The sequence below is a fragment of the Cnephaeus nilssonii genome (assembly GCF_951640355.1).
Source record: "Cnephaeus nilssonii genome assembly, chromosome: 5".
Lineage (NCBI taxonomy): Eukaryota > Metazoa > Chordata > Mammalia > Chiroptera > Vespertilionidae > Cnephaeus > Cnephaeus nilssonii.
Window position 1 is genome coordinate 92,478,933 of NC_137076.1, and position 25,127 is coordinate 92,504,059.

The window sequence follows — 25,127 nt, forward strand, 5'->3', positions numbered from 1 at the left end:
GCTCTCAGTGACCAGGTAGCAGTGGGCATCCTGCCAAGGCTCAGTTTCTCATTAACTTTTGCTGGCTGAAGCCTTCAGCATGCAGGAAACGGGCAGCGTGGCTGCAGAGACAGCACACCTCCCAGATAAGGGAAACAGAAGGTTATGGGCAATGTTTTTGCTTCCTGTGGTGGGAAAGCCTTCCAAGGAGCTATCAAAAAATCCATCAGCCTGCCAAAATTCTGCCTCATTGGCCAAATGTGAATTGATCTTTTCTATGTTTACCAGGATATTTCCTCTTTCTAGCTATTTCAGTTTACTTTTTAGCATTCCAAGTGAAACGGCAGACTCCAGAAGAGATGAAACTTGTAATGCAAACTCTTTTTTTTGTTTTGTTAATCCTCACCTGAGGATATTTTTCCATTGATTGTTGTTGGTTTTTTTTGTGTGTTTTTTTTTTTTTTTTTTTTTTTAGAGAGAGTAGGAGGGAGAGAGTGTGGCGAGGAGAAGGAGAGAGAGAGAGAAACTTCCATATGAGATACATTGATTGGCTGCCTTCCACATGTGCCCCTACCTGGACAGGGATGGAACCTGAAACCCAGGTACTTGCCCTGGACTGGGAATTAAACCCAAGATCCTTTGGTGCAAGGGCCGAAGCGCTAACCACTGAGTACACAGGCCAAGGCTGCAATGCAATTCTTTTATGTTGCAAATATGTGAATTGGGGCCTAGCCAGTAGAGAAAAAAGTTGCAAAGGGCTCTCTGTGAAGGTAGCCAGACGAGAACTGAGTCTTTCTGGTTCATAGTTCATTTTCCAGCGATTCTCAAATCTGGCTGTGCCACAGAATCTCGCAAATAGCATTAAAACCCAGCTATGCAGCTCATCTGGACCTACTGAATTATATATCAGGCGGGAGACTAGGAATGTGTCATTTTTCAGGTCCCTGGGTCACTCTAAGGCAGGCGTCCTCAAACTACGGCCTGCGGGCCACATGCGGGTGTTTTTGCCGTTTTGTGTTTTTACTTCAAAATAAGATATGTGCAGTGTACATAGGAATTTGTTCATAGTTTTTTTTTAAACTATAGTCCAGCCCTCCAACGGTCTGAGGGACAGTGAACTGGCCCCCTGTTTAAAAAGTTTGAGGACCCCTGCTCTAAGGTAATCTTTCCATGGGCAGGTAGTTGGGACTCATTGACTTCTACTTGTGACTCCATACCCAGGGGTGGGTCACAACTGAATTCTAGTGCAGACATTCTTAGGACAACTCCCAATACTCACATTTCTCTGTAGTATTTGATCTTAAGGCAGAATGGTTTACTTTTGCCTTCTGAGACAAACTCAGGAAAGTAGAAATTATTATACATTGTGTAGAAATGGTGTGTTGTCATGGATCCCTGATGCCTGACAAATTTTAGTTAAAGCGTGCTCAAAGAATCATTGCATTGGAGAGTCTAAGTGTTTATATGAGCAGCATTCCCAGGATCTCTCTCTGAGGCAAGGAGAAAATGAAATATCCAGACATACCGGTTTTTTGATAAGATGCTTAACTTGAGCCGCTGAGACATTGAATATCTTCTGTGGCCATTAATGACTGTCATCAGCACAGTGTAGGGCAGGAAAACCTTTCCCTCCCTCCCTTCTAGGTTCTTGGGCTGACCTGATAATGAAACTGCCATAAATTGGATTAATGGGAAAACAAATCTAATTTCATACGTATGGGAGCCCATAAAAATATTAGATTCAAAAGCAGGCAGATATTATACCTTTTAGACAAGGAAGCATTAAATTTGTGAAAAATTAACCATGCAAAGAGGTTTGGGCTTGGTGTAGTAGATTAGGAAAGAAATAACAAGGTTTGTTAATACGGCCTTTTCAGCCCTCTATTCCCTATGATGATAAGGATGCCTTCTCCCCTCCTGGTACAGGGAGGGCACCTGTCACAGGGGAGATTTATTTCCTGGTTTCAGGTGCACAGAGGAGGTCAGGGTGTCCTTCTTGTACTGGCTGTTTCTCAGCTAACTTTAATGCAAAATAATCAAAGTGGCATATTTTGAGGTGGCATATTCTCCTCCCCTTCAATGGTAGCAATTAAATAGTCTGTATGATTTACTGAGTCCTAAGTACTGGTACTGGACTAAATGCTTTTAAATAAATGATCTCTTTTAGTCCCCATGTGTACTATGGGGTGTGAGTATTGGCCCCTCTGTCATATGCATAGGTCTAGAGTGGATGACTGGCTGTTCAAATTCCTTTACAAAGACCTTCAGTCTCACCTTCTCAGAAACTTCATCCACCATTGTCCCCTTACCAAAACTTGGCCATGGACGCTAAAAGTATTGGAATGCAGTAAAAGTCGGGGGTAAAACATTTTCCCACGTATATACAATGAGAAAGACAGATTGTTCACATCATATGTAAACAAGAGACTTTCTTCATTCTGAGGGTCTTCTCTTTCCTGTGGGAGCAAAGCATGGTTTGCAGTTTTGTTTCACTGACATACTCCTCCTAACTTTGGTCATTCGTGCTGCAACACAGTGGAATTTGAATATGGAACTTTTTATTAAGAATATATTAAAAGTAAGCATAATTAGTAAAATAGTGAAGTGCTTTGACTGGATCCTTTGGTTGGGTAACTTCCTGTTTGAAGAAAATGTTATCCAAATCACAGTTTTATGAGTATTTGATTTTGGGGATTTTAAAGTAATGTAAAAATCAAAGCTTTAACTTCTGAATTTACGTACAAATTTTGAAATAATGTGAATCGCCAAAATTAACATCATTCAAGAAGTGGATAATCTTGCCCAGCTGATGTGGCTCAGAGGTTGAGCGTCGACCATGGTTTGATCCCGAGCCAGGGCACATGCCTGGATTGCAGGCTTGAGCCCCAGTGTGGGGTGTGCAGGAGGCAGTCAATCAATGACTCTCTCTTATCATGGATGTTTCTATCCCTCACTCCCTCTCCTTTCCTTTCTGAAATCAATAAAAAATATTTTTTTTTTAAAAAAGTGAATAACCTCAAAATTGGTGATTATTTTTGCATCATGATGTCAGTTTAACCAGTAAACCAAAAAAATCTTGTCGTTATTTTTGAAGGTTGGCATTCAGTTATTTGAGTTTGAATTACATGCCTGCTCCAGGTAGCCATTTTTCTTTGGACATTTAATTGTTTATAGAACCTCTGAGGTGACTTAGGTTCCTATTGATGGAGTTTCCCATAATAAATCTAGTGTTCTTTACTGAGTTACACTCTGGTCCACCATGTCCACATCTGTAGAACATGGGTGTTGAATTTTATTGGATAGTCTCTGACAATATTCCTTTCTCTGTCCTTCCACGAATCCCCACCAATACTAGACACTGTTTGGCATTCCCCGTGTGGGAAAGAATGACTTTATCTGTGGAGTCAATTGGCCAGAGGAAAGTTTCCCTTATTTTTCCATATTACAAATCAGGACATAGCAGGGCACAACTGCTTCTAGTCCTGAAGGAGCATGGGGACAGCAGCAGAGGAGTAGCTAAGCTAACCCCACTGTGCCCCTGCTCCCAGACCTCCTGCTAATGCCCCCTGTAGACCAAATCTACCTAGAAGTGTCGAGGACCAGGGAGCCCATTGAAGAAGTCCATGCAGACCAGTTCCCAGGGCACTGGGCCCAAGAGAGAAGGCAAGAATCAATCTGCAAGGGTGAGTGGGAGAGATTCGTTACCCTCTTTGCTCAATTGTTTATGAATGTATTTAGCAGACAACTTAGAGTCAGGAATCTGCAGGGGATTGCCCGCACCTAGACTTGGAACCTTTTCAAAATCACACAGCATATTAGAATGATGGAAAGGACTAGAATTGAGATATCCAGCTCTGACTGCAAATGTCAATTTGTGCTGCACCAGCTGTCATTGAACCTCACGTCATCTTTATTAAATGTGTGGCTATGAGTGATGCAGTTTGTTTTTTGAACCATTCTTCAAAGTAGAGCACTTCTCATTATGGTTTTAAGAAGCAGCATGCTATCTTCCAAATGGAATGGGATTTGGAGGGTCCATCCCAGTTCCACAATTTTTATTAATAAAGCTTATAAAACAAGCACTTTAAGCCTCTTCTCCACCATTACAGCAATGACAATATCTGCCCTGGCAATTTCACAAGATTATTTGGAAGATCAAATAAGATCATCAAAGAGCCTTATAAAATGTCATGTGCTACAAAAATGTATGGTTGTTAATCATCAGAATACAATCATAAGTAAAGGCTATGAATCTTAGTTAAAGAATAAAAATATGTAAATATCACTTATTTTTTATGCTCTGCATATCTATTAAGTACTTGAATTATTTAAGCTTTACATTTTAAAGAGGTGATCAATTTTTAATGATCAATTCTTTGAGATTAGATTTCAGGCAAATGAATAAAAAACTAGCCACAAAAAATTAAAATCCCAAATGCTATGTGTACAAACACTATGAGAAGTATTTTTGATTATCAAGAAAAGATGACATATTTCCTTTATTACGTATCATAGAAGACTGGAGTTTGGGAGACAATAGGAAATTTTTTATAAAGACATTAATTCTTTATCAAATTAATCTTCAGTCTGACTCACAACATTAAATCAATGTACATATTTTTAAATTTTTAAGTCAAAATTTTCACCAGTGTTTCACAATAAAATGCAATAATTACATAATAAATAAAACTACCTCAAAAATGAAATTTATCCTTATGTTAACAGTGAAATTTAAAAAAAAGATTATAATATGAAACTGGAAGGAAATAAAATCTACTTTTTAAAAGAGGGTTTTATTAGTGTTCAGATAAAGATCTTTCCCAGCATCAATCTTATATATACTGATTTGAAATTCTTAAATAATTGATCTCTAGTTTTTTTTATTAAAAAAGCTTTACTTCTGATATTTTATTCTATCAGTTCTTTTAATGAGCAATGAAGTAAAAATGTCACATAATTACACTTATTTGAAAATATTCTTTTTAATTTCAAAGACATTTCTGTAATAGTCATATAAATCAGCAACCATAACAAATTAAATCCAATTATTGTTGCCTTCAGTTCATGCAAGAGGCTGTCTCTTAATTATATGTTCTTTCTTTAACTAAATTTCCTAAGATGACACATTTTACTTTAAGATCTGGGGAGGGGTGGGGAATAAATGCACCTTATTAGTTTTATCATTTAGCATTAAGTAGTCCTTCACCTAGGTTTACTAACACTGAACTTGATTTACTGTAAGATTATTATTTCTTTGCCTAGTCTCAATGTGTATCCATCTTCATCTTACTACATGAAACCACCTCACTTGATATTTTCTAAACCATTCCTCCCAGGTATCTCTCTTATTCTTGACTCTTCCCTCAATTTCTTCTCTGAGATCAGGGGTCAGCAGACTTTTTGTCTAAAGAGCCAGAGTGTAAATATTTTAGGCTCTGTGGACCATAAGCTTTCTCTTCACATGAGAGAACAGCCACAGAAATATGTGGATTTACCTACGGGCCTTGCCTTTCATGTTGGCCTAATGCATTTCTTTGACGTGTATTTTTATTTATGAATACCTATATCTTTCTTTCCAGATGAATATTTTTGAAACTAAGGGAATCAATGATCAGACATATCAAATATTGGAGTTTCTATTTTACCTTGAAGGCACTGAAAAGTTTATAAGAAGAATAGAGAATGATATCAACTATTTTTTAAATATATTTTATTGATTTTTTACAGAGAGGAAGGGAGAGGGATAGTGAGTTAGAAACATCTATGAGAGAGAAACATTGATCAGCTGCCTCCTGCACACCTCCCACTGGGGATGTGCCCGCAACCCAGGTACATGCCCTTGACCGGAATCGAACCTGGGACCTTTCAGTCCGCAGGCTGACGCTCTATCCACTGAGCCAAACTAGTTAGGGCGATATCAACTATTTTTGTGTCTCACTGTGTATCACTGAGGGTTTTCTCTTTGTTAAGTTAGTTGATGAATTTTTCAAATTCTACTCAACCAACACCTTGTTAGCACACATTTATGAAGTGCTTACTTTTTTCCAGGCATAGTACTAGGAATTGTATGTTTGCACACACAGCAAATTCAGAGGTATGTCTTTTGTCTTTATCTTATGGGTGAGGAGATTGAAAGTTCACTCAGTGGCCCAAGGGCACAAAGCTGATGAATTGGAAAAATGATACTAAGACTATGACATCAAAATCCATGCTCTTCTATATAAACTTCTTAGCTACTGGTTATTCTTTCTCATTCTATTATAAAACAGGGATGAATGATACAGAAGAGGTGGGGAAGCCACTATATTTTTGTAATCTAGACAAAGACTTTCCTCTTTTTCTTTTTTCCTGAATGGCTTTTAATTTTGAATCACAACTGTGTGTTTCAAACCCTTAGGCAAAGTTTTAATTTTTTAATGTTTCTGAATGTGGCAACTATTTAATTCATAAGCTAAAAAGTTAGAAGTATAAAGGTGTAATTTTTTAAAGCTACTTGTCCAGCCCCCCAATCTAATACTGCTGGCTAAATTCAGTCAAATATAACTATTTGTTTTTAATTTCAGGTTAAGGTTAGGGTTTTCCCCTCTCTTTCATTCCTTACTAGAGTTAGTTTTAGGGACCAGATGCCTTAGTCTATCTAGCAAGTAAATTGTGTGACAAAATATCCATATTAGTGATAGTCCACTGTGGTCCCAAGGTGATAAGAATGAGAGAAAAGGAAACATTAACCAAGAAAGGAGATAAGCAAATACAAGTTGATAGATTACAGACTTGGCTCCAGTTTGGCAAATGAACACAGATGACTCACTCCCATTATTGAAGGTTTGTCTACACTTCTGGTTGTTGTCAAACAGCTTCTCTAGGCAACTCTTGGGGAAGCTACATCTCATATCAAATGAGCAGTATTTCACTTGGGTCTGGAAGGGAAGAAGCAGAGCCTTTGTGATCTGCTGGCCTCATGCGTGGGAGCCAGAAATGCTGAGCTGCCTAGAATGTGGATGTGATGGAGGCTGTGCTGCAGCACAACCCTCATGTGGGGTGAGGCTGGGAGTTACTAGATGAGCCTTGGTGGTAGTGGCCACAGCAATCCATTGAGCAAATGGCCCAGGACCAGGGAGGCAGGTAGGGCTGAGTAAATCTGATGAGGAGCATAAACAAAGCCCAACAAATAGGACTTTCCATGTATCTTGGCGTTTGCAGGGAAGTGGCCAAACTGGTTTTAGATTTGACTCTCTTCATTCTGGTTTCTGCTGAGATGTCCAGACATCCTCTCGAGTCCTGCTCTGGTCTGTGAAGAAATGCACCACCTTACCCATTTCCATCCCCTTTCATTCCGAGGACTATTTGGACTTTCAGCTTATTCTCTCAACTGATGCTCTCTCCCTGCTCAGGATATGGGCTGGGATGGTGTCTTTACTGTTTCCTCAAGTTGCCCTGGGTCTCTGAGAGGTGATTCATATGCACATCAAAATACTGGCTTAGGGAAGATCTGAAACACTCTGCCTGCCCAGTCCCATGCAGGATGGGGGCCACCGTTGCCTTCTGCTCTAAAATCCTTAAAACTAAATCTGATTATATGAACTTCACACACACCGAGTCTTGGGGGAGGAGGCAAGGCAGTTCCTCATCACATCAACATCTGATTGTCTTAGTTTTTATCAAACTTCCCTCCTCTCCTCAAGAGATTCCCTTTTCTAGGTTTGGATGGTGGGGATTGGGGTGGGAATATAGCCAAGCTTTTCTCTACATATGTTTTTTTCTGTCATAAGTAGATTTCAGAGACTTTTAAACTTAGCCCATCATTTTAATGTCTCTTGTACTACACTTTCTCCCATTTGGAAAATGATGGATTCCACTTCCCTGAATGAAAATCAGGAGGAGACACTAAGGGAATAAGCGTTCAGGGAGAAGGAAAATGTTTAAGATATGCGTATCATGTCTCCACTTGTGTATGCAAATTGAGGAGTAAGGCAAGTGGGGGTGAAATCCACTCCTTTTGGGAATCATGTCTTGAGACACCAGCTCAGGGCTGATGGCTCCATGGGAACCCATCAGACCTCAAGGAGGAATCAAGAGCTTGGTAGTGTCCTTCACGCTCTCTGTCTCCAGGACCATAATGAATGCTGTCATTAACCACAGCCATTCTCTGGGTAGGGAGATGTGTTCAGTCTTCCTCGATGCGTTCTGTGCTTTCTCCACTCAGTATAACACTCTATGGTGCTGGCATAATGGCTTTTTTCTTCATTTCTTAGCTCAAGTACTACATTCCATTGGCTCTTTATGCTGAAATTTAGTCCTTTAGCATCATTCAACAAGCTCTCGGAAGTATGCATGAGCTGATTTCTGAGTTGGGAATCTACCCATGTAGTTATCAAAAGAAATCATTTACATGTTCTGCACGTATGAACTTTGCCTGCCTCGGAGAAAGGCAAGGAAGGAAAGCTAATAGAATGTGATAAAATGGCTAAAATAAGTCTATTTACAGTCCTGCTGCTCTTAGAGCTGAGATTTAAATGTAGCCACATCATCACCCATACATGTAAATGTAAGTGTGTTTGAGCAGAGAATGGGAGCTGAGGGTTGATTTTGGACCTGAGGTTCAATTTTCCTGTTGGAATAAATATTGAAGCTTAGGTTGACTGCATTGAAAATGCTGTCAATTGTTGTGCTGGCTTCTTATTGTCCTTTCATTGGATTTTTAATCCACAGGATGTGAAAGTCTGGGCTTCTTTTACCCCCTTTTCATTTTCTCTCTGCCTTTTCAGCATCATTCTCCATGCCCACCCTTACAGCTCCTTTCATGCAATGGCACTGAACCCTGGTGTCAGCATCATTGTTTCACACTGGGGGAGCTGGGATTGCATCTCTGACTATTTGCACCCTGCTCCTGCCCATGCTGGAAATACCACAAGAAAGGCAGACATGGAAACGCCTCCCATTTATATTCATCTGGTATTTGGTTCTAGTACCGAATATGAATGGGTCTTGAATTGTATTTCCAAGTCAATATTGAACTCAAATGTCATTCGTAGAGGGTGCATTTTAAGTAATCATTACCTTTCTGGTCTTTCCAATATCAAATCAAAACACATTGGCTTATGCAAGTACATATTGTGTACAGATAGTGTGCTAGGCTTTCCGAGGGACACAGAACTAGACAGGATGGGTCCCAGCTCTCCAAGGTCTCATAAATTACTTAGGCAAGACATGTGCGACTATCTTTATAAATTCATAAATAACTCAAAGATTGGAATGACTAATAAATCATTTTCCTCGGTTTTGTTCTTTGGAAAATTGATGTGATAATGTTTTCTATTAGAATTGTGTTGATTAAATGAATTAAAATATGTGAGGACATTTGATCATATAGTAATTGCTCAATATATTCTATATGTTTGTGTCATATTTGTATGTGTGTATATGTATATATACACACATATATAAATGTATTTTTATAATTGTAAAATGTAAATTTTATAATTTGTGTACTTGTAATGCATGCATATATTAGTGTGTGTGTATATATAGATTTTTTTTTTAATTCAAGAGACCTCACCCGATAGTATAGTCTTAAGAGTCAAATTGTAATGGTTGCAAGGACTTCAGGAGCTCAAGAGGAAAAGAGTCTTTAAGGCTGCACTTTTATAAGTTTTGTGGGGGTAACAGGAATTTAGTTGGGCCATTAAGAATGGTTTGCAACAAGGAGGGGCAGAAAAAAACAAAAACTTGCCTGTGGACTTTCTAAGTGCTAGTAAGTTCCTTTATGCTCCCTCTGCCCTTTAATCTTGTTTTTCAACACTGTGTGAAATAAAAACTCTTCTAAGAGAAAAGGACTAAGATGGAATCTCTTCCAGAGATATCCACTTAGCAAAGAAATTATTCAGTCTACATCCTTTAAGAAAGGCAGATAAATCCTAATTTTAACACCTTTTTTAACTTTAAAATGTTATTTTTGTGTTGCCAAATATGCAAGTTGATGGAGCCCAGATGCTGCTCTCTCTGCAGTGCACTGCCTGGAAATCTGTTGATTTTTCTGGTTGAATACTTGAGCCTTCAGGTGAATAAACTGTTAGGAGTGCCCTGAACCTGGGTGGTATTGACAGTTGCCTTCAGCCTGTGAATACAGGTTTGAGATATCTTTGAAATATTGCTCTCTAAGGATAAATGCTTCAAACTATTTGAAAGTTGCAGATAGGCTATTTTAGGAAAAGTACCACAACTTTCTCAGGTTTATGTACTATTGTTTTTAGTCATAAGTATCTTTTGACTGTGAACATTAAGGCATAGACATATTTTAAAAGAAGCAAAAACAATCTTCAGCGTGTCTGAAGAATTTTAGACCAGTGCACCTTACAAAGATTTTCTAGAGGAATTTAGGAAATAGTCAAATATTTTTTGAGGGAGATGCTTAAGGTATGACAAGATAGTATTTTTATTCCTCTGACTTAGCTTTGTGTGAAAAATACTCCTTTAGTCTTCTTCCCTTGGCAGTTTCTTAATCACTGAGATGCTCACTTTTCTCTCTTCCCATGTCTGGTATCTGTTTTGCCTTTTCAGGATTATCAGAGGGCTCTGGAGTTTAATTAACATTTTCTTATTACATACCCCTTGTTTCCATTACTATGTCATTGAAGTAGATCACTTTAGTGTGTCATTAGAAATAATACTAATCGTTGCTTGATAGGGACACAAAATAAACCATGTAGGAGGGGCTGCAATGACTGTAGATTCCAGGGTGTGATGATGTTGCTAGGTCCATGCAGAGCACAGAGCAGCTTAGAGAAGAGCTGTGGGATTCATCTGAAAAGGCCTTAGGCCAACCTGGCCACTGATTTAGGATATAAAGCCCAGGGGAAGTGTGTGTGTGTGTGTGTGTGTGTGTGTGTGTGTGTGTGTGTGTTGGGGGCGGGGGGGGCACAGTTAGACAACTTTGGATTTTCTCTGCACGCAGTGCTGCTCTATATTACTCATATCCTTTCCACTGAAAAATGAACTTAGTCACACTCGGGACAAAGTGTTCTTCATTGTCACAGTGTCCATCTCCCAAACTTGTAAATTGTTCTCACACCTGCACCATAAAGGCAATTACACCCCACAGTGAGGCAGCGATTTTAAGCTTTTCTTTAGTAGTCTTTCTCTCTTTCTTCCTCTCTCTTGCTCATTCTCCATTCTTTTCACTTCCTTCTCCATTCTTCTCTGATTTATTTCCCCTCATTCTCAGGCTGACTCAGACCACACTCAGCCCACACTCAGCCTCAACAGTCCGTCCAGTCACCCTGGCTGCTCTGTTTTCTCTCCGTTCTCATGTCAGATTCATTTCAGAGCATCCTCCAGACTTCCCTTCCCACTGGACCATCTACATTTGCTCCCCAGGACTCTCTGTGGTGTTCATTATTCCTATCATACCCTGCAATTTCCCTTCCCAATACTTACAGTAACTTTTAATTCTGTGTTTATTTGTTCGATTACTTGTTTGATGCTATTATTCTACACTAGATCACAAGTTCCATGATGGCAGAACTGTCTGTTTTCTCCTTGTTGTATTCCATAGCAACTGCAATAGAGCTTTCTAGGTGCTCATAAATCTTCATTGGATTCATGGATGAATGAATGCGTGGATAGCTGAATGGGTGGATGCATGGATGGGTAGGTCACAGACAGTTCATTTTGGTTGTTTTCAGGGAGGCAGTGTGATGGCGTGCCTGTTACAGTGTGTGGACTTGATTTCCAGCTCCATCTCTCAGCTCTGACCTTGAGCAAGAAACTTTAGCTCTGTCTCAGAGAAATGGAAAAAAAAAAGATAGGATGGTTTTTGAGGAACAAATGAGATCACCCATATAAAGCATTTACCAAATACCTAGCACAAAGTAAATTAGCATGTGGTAACTAAGAGAAAAATAAAACCATCGGTTTTTCCTATCTTGTTAGAACAAGTAAGTACTTTTTTTTATATAATTCTTTATTGTTTAAAGTATTACATATAGTATCACATATGTCTCCTTTTTTCCCCCATTGGCCACCCCACCCCCCAGCACATGCCCTCACTCCCCTAGTGTTTGTGGTTATGCTCATATGCATGCATACAAGTCCTTTGGTTTATCTCTTAACCCTACCCCACCCTCCCCTGCCTTCCCTCTGAAGATTGGTGGACTGTTTGATGCTTCTGTGTCTCTGGATCTATTTTTGTTCATCAGTTTATGTTGTTCATTATATTTCACAAATGAGTGAGATCATGTGATATTTATCTTTCTCCGACTGGCTTATTTTGGTTAGCATAACGCTCTCCAAGTCCATCCATGCTGTTGCAAATGGTAAGAGTTCTTTCTTTTTTACAGCAGCATAGTACTCCATTGTGTAGATGTACCACAGCTTTATAATCCAGTCATCTGCTGATGGGCACTTAGGCTGTTTCCAAATCTTGGCTATTGTAAATTGTGCTGCTATGAACATAGGGGTGCATATATGTCCTTTCTTATTGGTGTTTCTGGTTTCTTGGGATATATTCCTAGAAGTGGGACTACTGTAGTAGACTAATGTTGGACAATTTTACTATTTCAATTGGCAATATAATTTGGGGGGGGGGTTAGATTAAGCAAACTAGAATATTTATTTATTTTTATTTTATTTTTAAATACATTTTTATTGCTTTCAGATAGGAAGGAAGAGGGAGAGAGAGATAGAAACATCAATGATGAAAGAGAATCATTGATCAGCTGCCTCCTGCACACCCTCGGCTGGGGATCAAGCCTGCAACCCGGGCATGTGCCCTTGGCCTGAATCGAACCCGAGACCCTTCAGTGCGTAGGTTGACACTCTTTCCACTGAGCCAAACCGGCTAGGGCTGGAATATCCTTGGGTGGAAAGTTCACTTTATTTTCCTCCTTCTGTAAAGTTTCACCACCCTGAATGAATGCATCGCTCCCATGAAAACTCGAACTTTTCCCCTCACTAACACCGTCTTCCCTGACAAGTGAGTAATGCCATTCCTCCTAACAGGCCCCCAACTCACTTGTTTTATTTTTTAACGTGAAAGAAAACCAATGCACCTTGTGTGTGCTATTAAGAAAAAAATCCGTTTGTTTTTATTTGTTCAACCTAATAATCCTTGTAGGGAGCTTCACTGTCCCCATTGGACAGATAAGAACCCGGGGCCTGGACTAATGAAGTGCACTGGCAGTTCACTGTAACAGAGATTTATTGAGCATTGCTCTGGGCCAGGTGCTCTGGGAGCTGAGGAGAGGCGCAGGGCGGGGATGGATCTCAAGGAAAAATATGCAGGTGCCCTCAGCCAGCGCAGGGCTGGGACCAGGAGTCTTTGCGCCACCGTCTGCACATCCTCGCCGTGGTGAGTGTGGCAATGCAGGAAAGGAGGCTAAGGACGTCTGTCCTTGTCAGTCGGAATCAATAACGGCTGACAGGGGACACACCTGATCTCCAGGCCCAATAAAGAACTTCCCCGCCTGACAGCACTTCCTAAAACGCTGAGGCCTCCCCACTCTCTCACTGTCAAAACGTGGGAACTAATTGCCCCCAGGCTCCTTGATTATCTGCAACCCAGCTGCTTCTTGGACCACTTGACAAATGAACTGGCCTCGTCCAGGGAGGTTTGTTTACAGGCAGCGGGATGATTATTGCTGAGTAGCTGCAGGCCTACTTACTGCTGCTCACTCCTCTTGGGCTCCTGGGCTTTGGGGCCTGGGTATTGTGTGCAGTCTTCTCCCGGCATTTCCTTCTTTCCACAACCACGGGCTTTGTTACCTCTTTCTTCCTTGGGGTTGAGGGACAGTAATTTTCATTAGTTAAGCCTCTGCAGATCACTTGGACTCACTGATCACAAAGTACTGATCTGTACAATGGAAATAATAGCAATCTTAAAACCTGCCTCAAAGGGTTGTTAATAAGCCAACTATGAGGAATCTGCTTTTGTTTTTTTTCTTCTTCTTTTATATTGTGGTTGGAGGGGCACAAATTATACACAAGCAAATAACTATATAACATGTCAGGTCGTGAAAAGAGCTGTGAAGAAAAATAACGCAGGGGATGGAGGAATTGGGGTGGGGTGCTATCTCAAATAGGGTAAACAAAAGGTTGCCCGAAATAGCAATGGATCAGCATGTGAGTTCTGGAGGGACATGTTCAAAGTGGACTAAATAGCATGAGAGCCTGTGCAAAGGCCCTGAGGTGGGGGGATGCTTGGCTTGTTGGAAGAACAGGAAGAAAGCGGTGTGGCTGGAGCTGAATGAACAAAGGGGAGTTGGTAAATTAGTCATCTAGGAGTCAGAGGAGGGGCATATTTCAGACCATGTAGAACCTTCTGGGCCTAAGCCAGAATTGTGGGTTTTATTATAAGTTATGCGGAAAGCCATGGCCGTCTGTGGGCAGTCATCTGGCATGATCTGGTGGACGCTTGCTGAGTAGGAGCGCACTGTGAGAAGGCACAAGGGAATCGGGAGGTACGGGCCTGAGCAGCGATGGGTCTGCTGTTTCTGAGATATTAAATGGCATAATCTGATGGGGATCTAGAATTTCTAAGCACCTCAGAGAGCTGAGGGGGATACAGGTATTGGCTAGAAGGCTCCCCACAGGTGAGTGATCAAAGCTTCTTATTCCGGCCCTAGAGAACCTGCACAGGTGAGGGCTGCTGCGGGGAGGTAGAGTCATAAAGGAGGAGTCGCCGGGCCTTAGCTGGTTAGTGAACTGTCCATACCTGGCACCATGGAGACATCGCGGAGCTAATCAGGCCCTGGGCAGAGCTCCCTCTCGGTCATGAGGTGGAGTAAGGGTTTCTTTTGGGCTCAGTACACAAGTAAGGAAAATCTCTGAAATGTGGTGTAATTGCTGAAAGAAAACTAAGTGTCAAGCCAGAAAAAAGATGAATTTCTCTCATGAGACAAAGATTGCAAACCATGCTTGGGGAAGGGGATTGGAAGCAGGATGAGATCAGTTGTAAAGTAAAGAGTAGGGCTTCCTTTTGCCCACCTGAGTTGCGGTGGGTACATTCTGACCCTGCTAGGCATCCAAAGCCCTTGGCCAAGTGTCTTAGCATAGCAAGTCCTCAGTACCTGTCGCCACTCTGGTTCCTGCCGCAGTAACAAAGAATGGAATGGCAGGCAGCTGACACCGTTCTCAGCACTCCCCCAGGAAGCCAGTGCTTGCGTTACAGGCAGAACTTCCGGAATGAGGTCTGATCAGTGACTTCTCTCTGACAATCCAGTGGTGCCAGGAAGCCTGTGTATAGTCCTCCTTGCTCCTCTGTAGCTACAGCACAGTGCCAGGTAAAACAAATTAGGAGGAGGGGCATTAGAACATCAGTCACATCAGGAAAGTCATTCGTTAAGACAGGCAGAGACCATCACCTCGTTACCCTCCTGCCCTGGCCAAGCTCCAGGCTGTAATCACGTTCCATCTCCCCATCCATCCCCACGTGGCTTTTGCAGGAGAAGAAATTGCTGCTTTCCCATAGTTCTCCACAATAGCTTTCTCTTTGCAGGGCTTGGAATTAGTTCTTGGGTGGACATTTGTAAAATGCTGCCAGGCATCATCGGTTAGGTGTCCTCTTAGGTCATTTCCAAGCTGGGGAATAACCTTCTACTTCCTCTGTGAATGTGTGGCCTGTCTTAGGATCTGTCTGATTTCTGTTGGCAGGACTTTTTTTTTTTTCCCTCTTAATTTAAAGGTTATGTCTTTGTGACTTGGTCATTAGGAACAGAAATGTGTAATTCTCTAAGGAGGAAAATAGGAATGCCAGAGCATATTAATCAAAGGGCCCATCTCTGCGGGTTTTTACCTGTTACGTCAAGATTTAAGTTAAAAACAGACAGAGCATAGTGTCTGTGCCATGCTAAGTGGGTCCTTGAAGAACTAAAGGCATTTCAGTCTCATAATGGCTGGTGGCTTGGCTCATACAAGCCTGTGGCACTAACTGGAATGAATGAATGAGTGGCACTAACCATGATCTCTGCTTACCTGCGAGCCCCTTGATTTTGATCAGTAGATCTAAAGAGTACATTCTTAATCAGTTTTAAGGCCGAAGATGTGCTAAAGCCAGTGTGGTTTCCTGGATCGAATCCTGGGACAGAGCGAGGACAATAGTAGACAAATTGGAGAAATCCAAATAAATACTGTAGTTAACGGTAACATTTCAATGACAAAGTATTATACCAATGTTGATTTCTTAGTTTTATTAACTGCAGCATGGTTGTAACATGTGAATATTAGGGAAGCTGTGTGACAAGTATACAGAAGCACACTGTAGTATCTATGCTGCAAATATAAAATTATGTAAAAGGTAAGTGAAAAATAGGTAAATACAGAGGGAGATGGTCTGAGGATGTTTCCTGAGCCTTGCAGATCCTGCCCTAGCAGCAGCGCCCCAGTGCACATTCCGTTCAGTGAGAGCATCCCTGGGAGAACTATGCTGATGGCATTGCCCAAGCCAGGAGCAGCCAGCGCCCCCAGGAGGTAGACAGGTCCACCTGCTCTGCCTGAGGACACTAAGGCTTTGAGGGGGAAATAACTCCTCCAGAATCAACAGGTAGTGTTCGTGGATTCGGAACGGTGGTCCCTGGCCCTTGACATGCACACCTGCTCTCATCCCGGGAGTTCCTGTCCATCATGGCCCTGCCTTTGTTAGACGTGATCTCGGAACATTCCTACACTTCTCTGCTTCTCTGCTTCCTCATTTATAAGACAAGGAGATTGGGTTCCATGACCCTCATGGCTTTTCCAGCTCCGAAATTCTCTGACTTGCTCATCTACCTATAAAGTACTTTTTAATTCAAAGGTTACCATTCACCTTCTCTATCCAGTGGTTTCCTTTCAAGACTTAAGGAGATAACCCTTTGAACTGAAGGGGGCTTATGTGACATCCACATTAATTTCTTTCCCTGAATAATCCTGCCAACTCTACATTTCTGGGGAAATGTTTACCAATCCCACAAAGTGCGAATACTTGTAAGAGAAATTTTATTATAAACAATTTGTTATATGTATAATTAGTATGAGTTTTAGTGTGTATTTATAATTATTTTTTAATCTTAATACATATTACTAGTAGCACAGGAATGAAGAGAGATTGGCAATGGTAAGCTATTCTAAAAGTTGTTACACGTCATTGGCTTGTAAGAGTAAAATCACTATTAACTTACCAAGTTTTCTTTGAAATAATCAGAAAAAGAACTTTCTAATTCATGGGTAAACATGAATTTGATTCTGTTTAAGTTCAAATATCACTTTAATAACTCACTGGCTATTTTACAAATCTCTGACATAGGAAAATATATTATTAAGCAAAATAGAATAGATTCATGATAAAAATGGAAATTTCTGAATCCTGGAAGTAATTTAGTTAACATGAATAGATTTTTAAAATTTTGCTACTGCTTGATTATTATATTATATAAATATATAACCACAATAAAAGGATAAAAAAAAGAATTGAGAACTTGCCAAAAAGATCATTTCCTGGTATACAGTCTAAAATTATTCTAAGTGGTTTTTACCAACCTTCTTTTCAGGATCTTGATGAGAGCTATTGAGCATCTATGCGTTAGTGCATGCAAAAATGCACAAATACCCAAATTAATGCCATTTCTATTCTTGACAAAAATAAACTAAAGAGGCAAATGAGCAGTTATTCAACTGAAAGGAATAAAATTGAAAGGGAAAATAATTGTCATTTTGCTAAATTCTGTTATATCCAGGAAAAAAGAGGGTGAGTAAACTAAGTAAATACACAGGAATTTGCATTTGTTTCAACAAACAGATTAAATTGATGTCTTTATACATTATTGCTTTCATGCATAGAACCATTTCCTCCATTCCAATGCCCTTTTAAATGAATTTTGATGTGGAAAAATCTTAGTGAAATCCTAAAATTCCCCAAACCATATTAAATATCTGGATTTTATTTCTTTTTCTGTAAAATAATGAAGTAACAACTTCTTTTATCGTTAACTTGACCTTTAATCGTTATTCCTTTGATAGTAAATTAAAAAAAATCACTGTGTCTGTAGTTTCTTAATGATATAGAGAATTAAGTTCTTTTTACTGCACCTGCAATTACTAGTTATGTGACTTTGCAAAGTCAGGCAACCTTGTTAAGTCCCAGTTTTCTTCTATGTACAATGAGCTTAATTATTCTTGTTGAATTTACATCAAGGGCGTAAGGAATTTGAAAGCACATTGTAAAGTATTCACAGCTATATTCTGGGCAGTTGAAACACTTTAGTTATTATCCAGTGGTTAGTGAGTGCTTATTATATGCTGGGCACTGCATTCATGGCTAACTGTGAGCGAGGGAAAAGAAAATAAAAAAGTAATCAGATACCTGTACTAAGAGGCTGAAATTCTAATTAGGGGAGACAACCAGTGGGAAATCAAATAAGATACTTGCAGAGAGAGGGGCAAAATATGAAATAAATCATAGAGGGTAATGGGGTGGCAGAGGAGAAAGGCCCACCTTAGATAGATAAGTGGTTGCAAAAAGCCTCTGACCTTTGAGTTAGGAGCCAGCAGTAAGGGAAGCTCAGGAAAGGGCATTCCAGCGGAGGAACAAGCTGAGTTTAAGGAACAAACAGGAGGTCAGTGCAGCTGGAGCCTGGTGAACTATAGGGGAGAGAGACACGCACAAGACAGAGCAGAAGATGCAGGCAGGGGCCTGATCCTATTGGACCATCTATGCCATGTTCTGGAGTCCTGGATAAGCTCTGTGATTGTTTTAAGAATTGCACTTATTCCATAAAGTTTCCAAGAGCAAAACATAGGTATTGATCATATGGGGCAATTGGCTCTCTAGGTTTTTTTAGAAATTTTTCTTATTAACACTGTCTTTCACTATAGCCCAAAGTTAGTCAGGGAATCTTAAGATGAAAGCAGAATACTCAAGATGAGCCTCTTCCTTGATTATGCCTTCATAAGTGATAGTCCATGAATAGTCTCCATCATTATTTCTACCCCCTAAATATCTCTTTCATCTATCCCATTGGATTTCTTCCTCCTGCCAATATTTTGGATAACACAACAAACTCCATTGTGGGCCCATGAAATCTGTCTTCCAAATGGCTTCTGAAAGTGCTTGGTTCTAGAATCAAATCTGATTATACCATTGCCTCCCCTTTCATCCATGCCCACCCCATCCCCATCTGCTTAAAACCCATCTGTGATTTCCCATCACTAGTGAAAGTCTAAGTCTTTGCATGGGAATGAGACTCTTCACTTTTTTTTTCCATCTTTAGACATTTCAGTGGGACCTTTTTGTGTGCGTCCCTATGCTCCACCCTCTCCTACACTCTGCAGATGCTCTCCCTTCACGTAGAATGCTTTGTGAGGGTATCCATTCACTTCTCTAAACTCAGTTCCTCTATGTTTCTTTAACATCAGGGATCTAATATGACAAAAATCAAAATACTGTCATTATATGTTTAACTTTCTGTTTTGCCAGCTGACACCATAACCCTCTCAAGGTCAGGGGCCATCCTGGGCCATGCTGGTATGCCTATGGCTCTGGCCAGGCTATAGGACTAAAAGTAAAAGCAAGGAATCACTTGTTCTGTGCACTACTCTCTGTTTTATAACCTATTCTGCTTTTATTTTTTTAACTCTAAAAGGGGAGACATTCCCTCTTGTCATGACTGCCTGTATAAAGATCCACTGATAAAAATATATTAAAAACAAAAAGCACAATGCCTAATGTAAACATAGTAGTCATTAAATAAATGGTGAAAGTGACTTTTGTTACTCACAACATTAATAATATAACTATTACGAAGAGGAACAGAAAACTGAGTTGTAGTTTGTACCCTTAAAACTTTAACTCTAACTGGCAAAGCAAGATCTGTAGACAAAAATTAACTAGCAGCCACCTAATTTTGGATTAAGAAATTTTGACTTATATAGCAATTCATAGAAGAAAAACAATAACAACAATAGAACCCAGGGATTGGGAGAAAGCAATGGTACTAATGATGATGGGGGACATGTATTGAACTCATATTCCAAGCCAGGCTAAGTGCTCAGCTTGCCACATGGATTATCTCCATGAATATTTAGAAGGACCCTATGGGTTGGGTACTTTTTGTATTCCTCTTTTATAGATGACTAGAGGCCCAGTGCATGAAAATTCATGCACTGGAGGGGGTTCCCTCAGCTCAACCTGCCCCCTCTCATAGTCTGAGAGCCCTCAGGGGCGGGAGGCGACCTGGCAATCAGGGGAAGGCGACACCCCCATCACACCTCTGCTGCTGCCACTGCTGGCAGCGCAAGCCTCGGCCGGCCCTGATTACATGAGCCTCAGGCAGCCCTGGGCAGCTGGGCAGCTGCCATCCGAGGCTTGCCTGCACCTCAGGCTGGCCCTAGGCGGCTGGGCAGCTGACATCTGAGGCTTGCCTGCTCCTTGGGCCGGATCTGGGTGGCTGGGGGGCTGAGGGCGGGTCCAGCTGCACTGTGCACCTGCCACCTCCCTGAGGTGCTGAAAAGACTGGGGGACTCCGGCAGGGCTGAGGGGATGGGGCACCGCCATCTTGTGGCTATGGGCACCACCGTCTTTATGATGCTGTGATGGTCTATTTGCATATTCCCTCTTTATTAGATAGGATGACTCAGAAGCTCAGAGAAGTTCCATAATTTACCCACCACCACAGTGTAGGATGTGAGGGGAGGCAACTTTTGCAGTCAGGCATTCTGGCTGCAGAGTTCTAGCTCATAACCTCTTCGATACCTTTACTGTGTCTCTGAAAGTATCCTGGAAGGGGTTATGCTTTAACACAGGCCGTAAGAAGATAAAAGAGTAAAGCTTATTAAAACAACCCCCCCCCCCAAATGAATTGGATGGAGAAGAAAGGTTTTCTTTCCATGTGGCGAGAGGCATAGGTGAAGGAGGTTACTGGGGTGGGCATAGCAAAGGAATTAGACTGATTCTGGGGTGGCAGTGTCAGAGATCAATCTGAGTAGAGCAAAGAGATCAAATGAAGCAATAATGAAAACATGAGAATAAAACATTATTGCCCAGGCCCTGGTCATATTCCACCTAGATTCCTCTAACAGTCAGAATTTTCTTTAAATCCACCGAGCTGGTCTTTCGATGATATCGTTCTCAAAATATTGATGTCTTGAAAAACAAAACAAAAGACTACTACAATGAATTCCTGCTGCCTACCTCATCAACCCACAGGCTTTGCTCCTGTGATTGGACCTGCCTCTTTGATCCACCCACATTCTTCACTATTGGTTTTGTCAAGCATGAGACACAAACTGAGAGATGAAATTCAGAGTCTGAAATTTCAGAATTTCTAGAGTAATTTTAGTTTCAGAGGGCAGCACAATATAGGTTATGGTACATAAGGGGATGGGGGTGTTGGGAAGAGCAAGATCACAGCAGTGTTTTGAAGGACCAGCAAGGGGACTGTGTATGTATATATGAGTAGTTGGAAAAACATGTAAAAAACGTCATGATTTCTCATAGAATTTCCAGGACATTGACAATGGTTGCAGTTGTAATAACGGAATAGCTTTCATAGAGAGTGAATGTAGACAGAGGATACGTTATGGCTGAAAAGTGACTCTTAGGAGATGCTTATTGTCAGGGTCTTGGAGTAAGAGTTGGAAAGATCAAAAAGTGGTTAAGTGAGCAAATACCGAGAGAGATAAGTGAGTACAGATTTAGTTACGAGTGGATGTATGAAATGAAGCAACAATGTAAAAGCAGTTGAAGAGAGACTAATAACTTTCAGTAATATCAACATAATCCGTAGCTAGAATAGATTTTCTGGATGAGTAGGAATGACCCTATAAGAATAACCAAGTATACTTAAGGTGAAATGTAATTAGGAGTAATTATTTACTAAGTATTTATTAGGTGTACTAGTACAATCCTGACTTGTCCTAATATAGGCACTCTTTTAAGGGCTTACTATCCATGTCAGTCAGTTCTGAATGTAGAGACAAACAGTAGTAAAGTGTGTAGTATAAAATCAGCTGAAGATCCCTAACCGATTTGGATCAGTGGATAGAGCGTTGGCCTGCAGACTCAAGGGTCCCAGGTTCGGTTCTGGTCAAGGGCATGTACCTTGGTTGCGGGCACATCCCCAGTGTGGGGTGTGCAGGAGGCAGCTGATTGATGTTTCTCTCTCATCAATGTTTCTAACTCTCTCCCCCTCTCCCTTCCTCTCTGTAGAAAGTCAATGGAATATATATATTTTTTAAAATATTTTATTGATTTTTTACAGAGAGGAAGGGAGAGGGATAGAGAGCTAGAAACATCGATGAGAGAGAATCATCGACCAGCTGCCTCCTGCACACCCCCTACCAGGGATGTGCCCGCAGCCAATGTACATGCCCTTGACCGGAATCGAACCTGGGACCTTTCAGTCCGCAGACCGACGCTCTATCCATTGAGCCAAACCGGTTTTGGCTGGAATATATTTTTAAAAAATTAGCTGAAGAAACAAAAAAAAAATTAAAAATGCATATGGCTCTTACTTTTTGAGGGCATTCTGCTCAGGAAAAAAACCCCTGTGTTAATGTCTACCAAATCTTCAACTATCCTAGGTTTTTACCTCCAATATCGTCTCATTTCTGTTCTTTACACAGAGCCAGTTCTCCTTAATCGTTTCCTTGCCCTCCTGCGAAGATTGCTCAAAGATGTAATAATTAACCTAAGAAAACGCATCATTCGAAGAGACTGTGACTCATTGGAATGTAAAATACAACAAGGAGTTTCTGGTTTTAATTTATCTTTTGAAAAAATTAAAAGTGAGTGAAGTAACTACTTGTGCATGAAAGAAAAATGGAAACGTGCTCTCAATAAATTCCCTCGGAAGTCACAGGCTCAGAAAGATATGCTGTTATTTAGACTTCCGATGAAGATCAGTTAATATAATTTTGATGGTACTAATCAATAATGGGGAAAGTAAATTAGGATATATTTTAAGGATACAAAATTACTGTGCTTCCATTGTAAGAGCAAGTATATTTTAAGGATACAGTATTACTGTGCTTTTAATGGGAAGAGTGAAGGATATTTTAAGGGTACAGAGTTACTGTGGTTTCAATTGGAAGAGTAACGATTTGTGCTCATATCAAATGGACATGTTCTTACCCAAATAAGCACTCACGTGGCTATTTCTTCAGTGGCTCATTTGTGGTTTTTTTTTTTGTTTGTTTGTTTGTTTTTTGTTTTTTTGGAGTAAGAACAAGAAGGCACTTGCCTGGAATAGTGGAAGTAGAATTACTATCCCATGCCAAATGAACCACTTTCAGAAAGCTGGTCGTGAACTTTTTGATTTCTCTTGGTTTCAGCTTAGTGTGGTGAAATACGGAACTCATTGGAATTCAGTTAATAGACTTTGCCTTGGTGGCAGCATGGCCGAAGGTACGGAATTCAGAGACACAGCATGTCACTGTGAATTCTCCTATTTTATTAAATTCAGCCCAAACTGTAGTGCTTATATTTTAATATGCTAGAGTCAATGCTAAGGACAAAATACACAGACTTATTTACATACAGGCTTTGTTAAAGTGTCGATATGCTATAGATATGAGGAATAGAAAAATAGATGAGGCACGTCTCCAAGGAACATCTCACGTCATTTAGTGTCTTAGTTGTTTGTGATTACTCTTCTAAGGAATGGTGTACCATATTGGCTTACTTTGTGGGGGAGGTGAAGCACTCCATTGTTTGTTCTCTGAGACTCAGGTATGCCTTGCCTGCAACAAAAAGCAATGATTATTCTGACTGATTTCACAGGCCTTTAGAAGCCTGAGGGCTTTCTTTATCCTGTGTGCTAGGCTGCAAGATATTCCAGCAATAGCTTTTGTAATTTCATGTGAAAACATGTTTGTTGATTGTGGAGTTTTGTATTTTGTTTTTCCTGTCTAAATATGTCAGCCTCCAAAAAATACTCTTTCTCCTTTAATATCTTTTGAAAAAATTAAAAGGGAGTGAAATAGCTACCTGTGCATGGAAGGAAAATGGAAATGTGCTCCAAATAAACACCCTTAGAAGTCATGGTCTCAGAAATACCCACTCCTCCCCCCGCTTTTTTTTTCCTTTAGCTTGGCATAATTGCAAGGTAACAAACTGTCAAGAATGAGGCTTAAAAAAAGATACTGGGACTTCTGATTTTCTCTCTAAACAATGATATATGCATACTACAAATACATGTTTGAATGCCAGCTCTAAATCAAACAAAAATGATTGAATTCTAGGTAACCTTTGGTAAATTGTGGAGATGTTATAATGGAATATACCTTGATAGTCCGGAAAGTGGCTTTTGGGTCTATTTTATCTAGCCAGAGAAATTGCAAATCTAAGCTTCAGAAAACATGGAAAGAGAAAGAGTTGCTACTTGGTCATTAAGTTCTCCTGAAGGCATGGTATACTAGTTATCCAGGGAGTTTATTTAATCAACTTTATTAAGTATAGTTTATGTACAGTGCACTGCTTCACTTTCAGTGTATAATTCAGTTTTGACAGATGTATACATGCATGAAATTGCCACTGCCACCATCAAGAGAGACTGTTTCCATCGCCCCCCTAAGAATCCTCTTGCAGTCCACTCCCCTCCCCCTACACTCTGCTAATCCCAGGCCCCACGGGATCTGCTTTTTGTCACTGTAAATTAGTTTGGCAAAGCAGTCTTTTGAACATGCCTGGGTTGCAGGCTCAATTTCAGAAAGGGAGAGGGAGAGAAAGATAGGGAAATGAATGATGAAAGAGAATCATTGATTGGCTGCCTCCTCCACACCTCCTACTGGGGATCAAGGCCACAACCTGGCATGTGCCCTGACCGGGTATTGAACCATGACCTCCTAGTTCATAGGTCAACGCTCAACCACTGACCCATACCGGTTGGGCGGCAGATCAGTCTTTTAAACAGGCAATATTTGTTCAATTTCTTGGGAAGCTGGGGACAGCTGGTGAGGGGACAGATATTTTTCATTTTAAGTGATCTAACTAGGTTTTTGATTTTTAAATGATATACAAGTAGGACTTGGATACATTTTTTTCCAATTTTGGGTACAAGCTATTTCAGCCTCCTTTCCCCTTAAGCCCCTGATATTACAAAGTACCCTCACATTTTTATTGATTTCCCTCTCCCTCCCCTATCTAAAAGTCATGAGATTTCCCCCAAACACCTGTAATGTGAAAT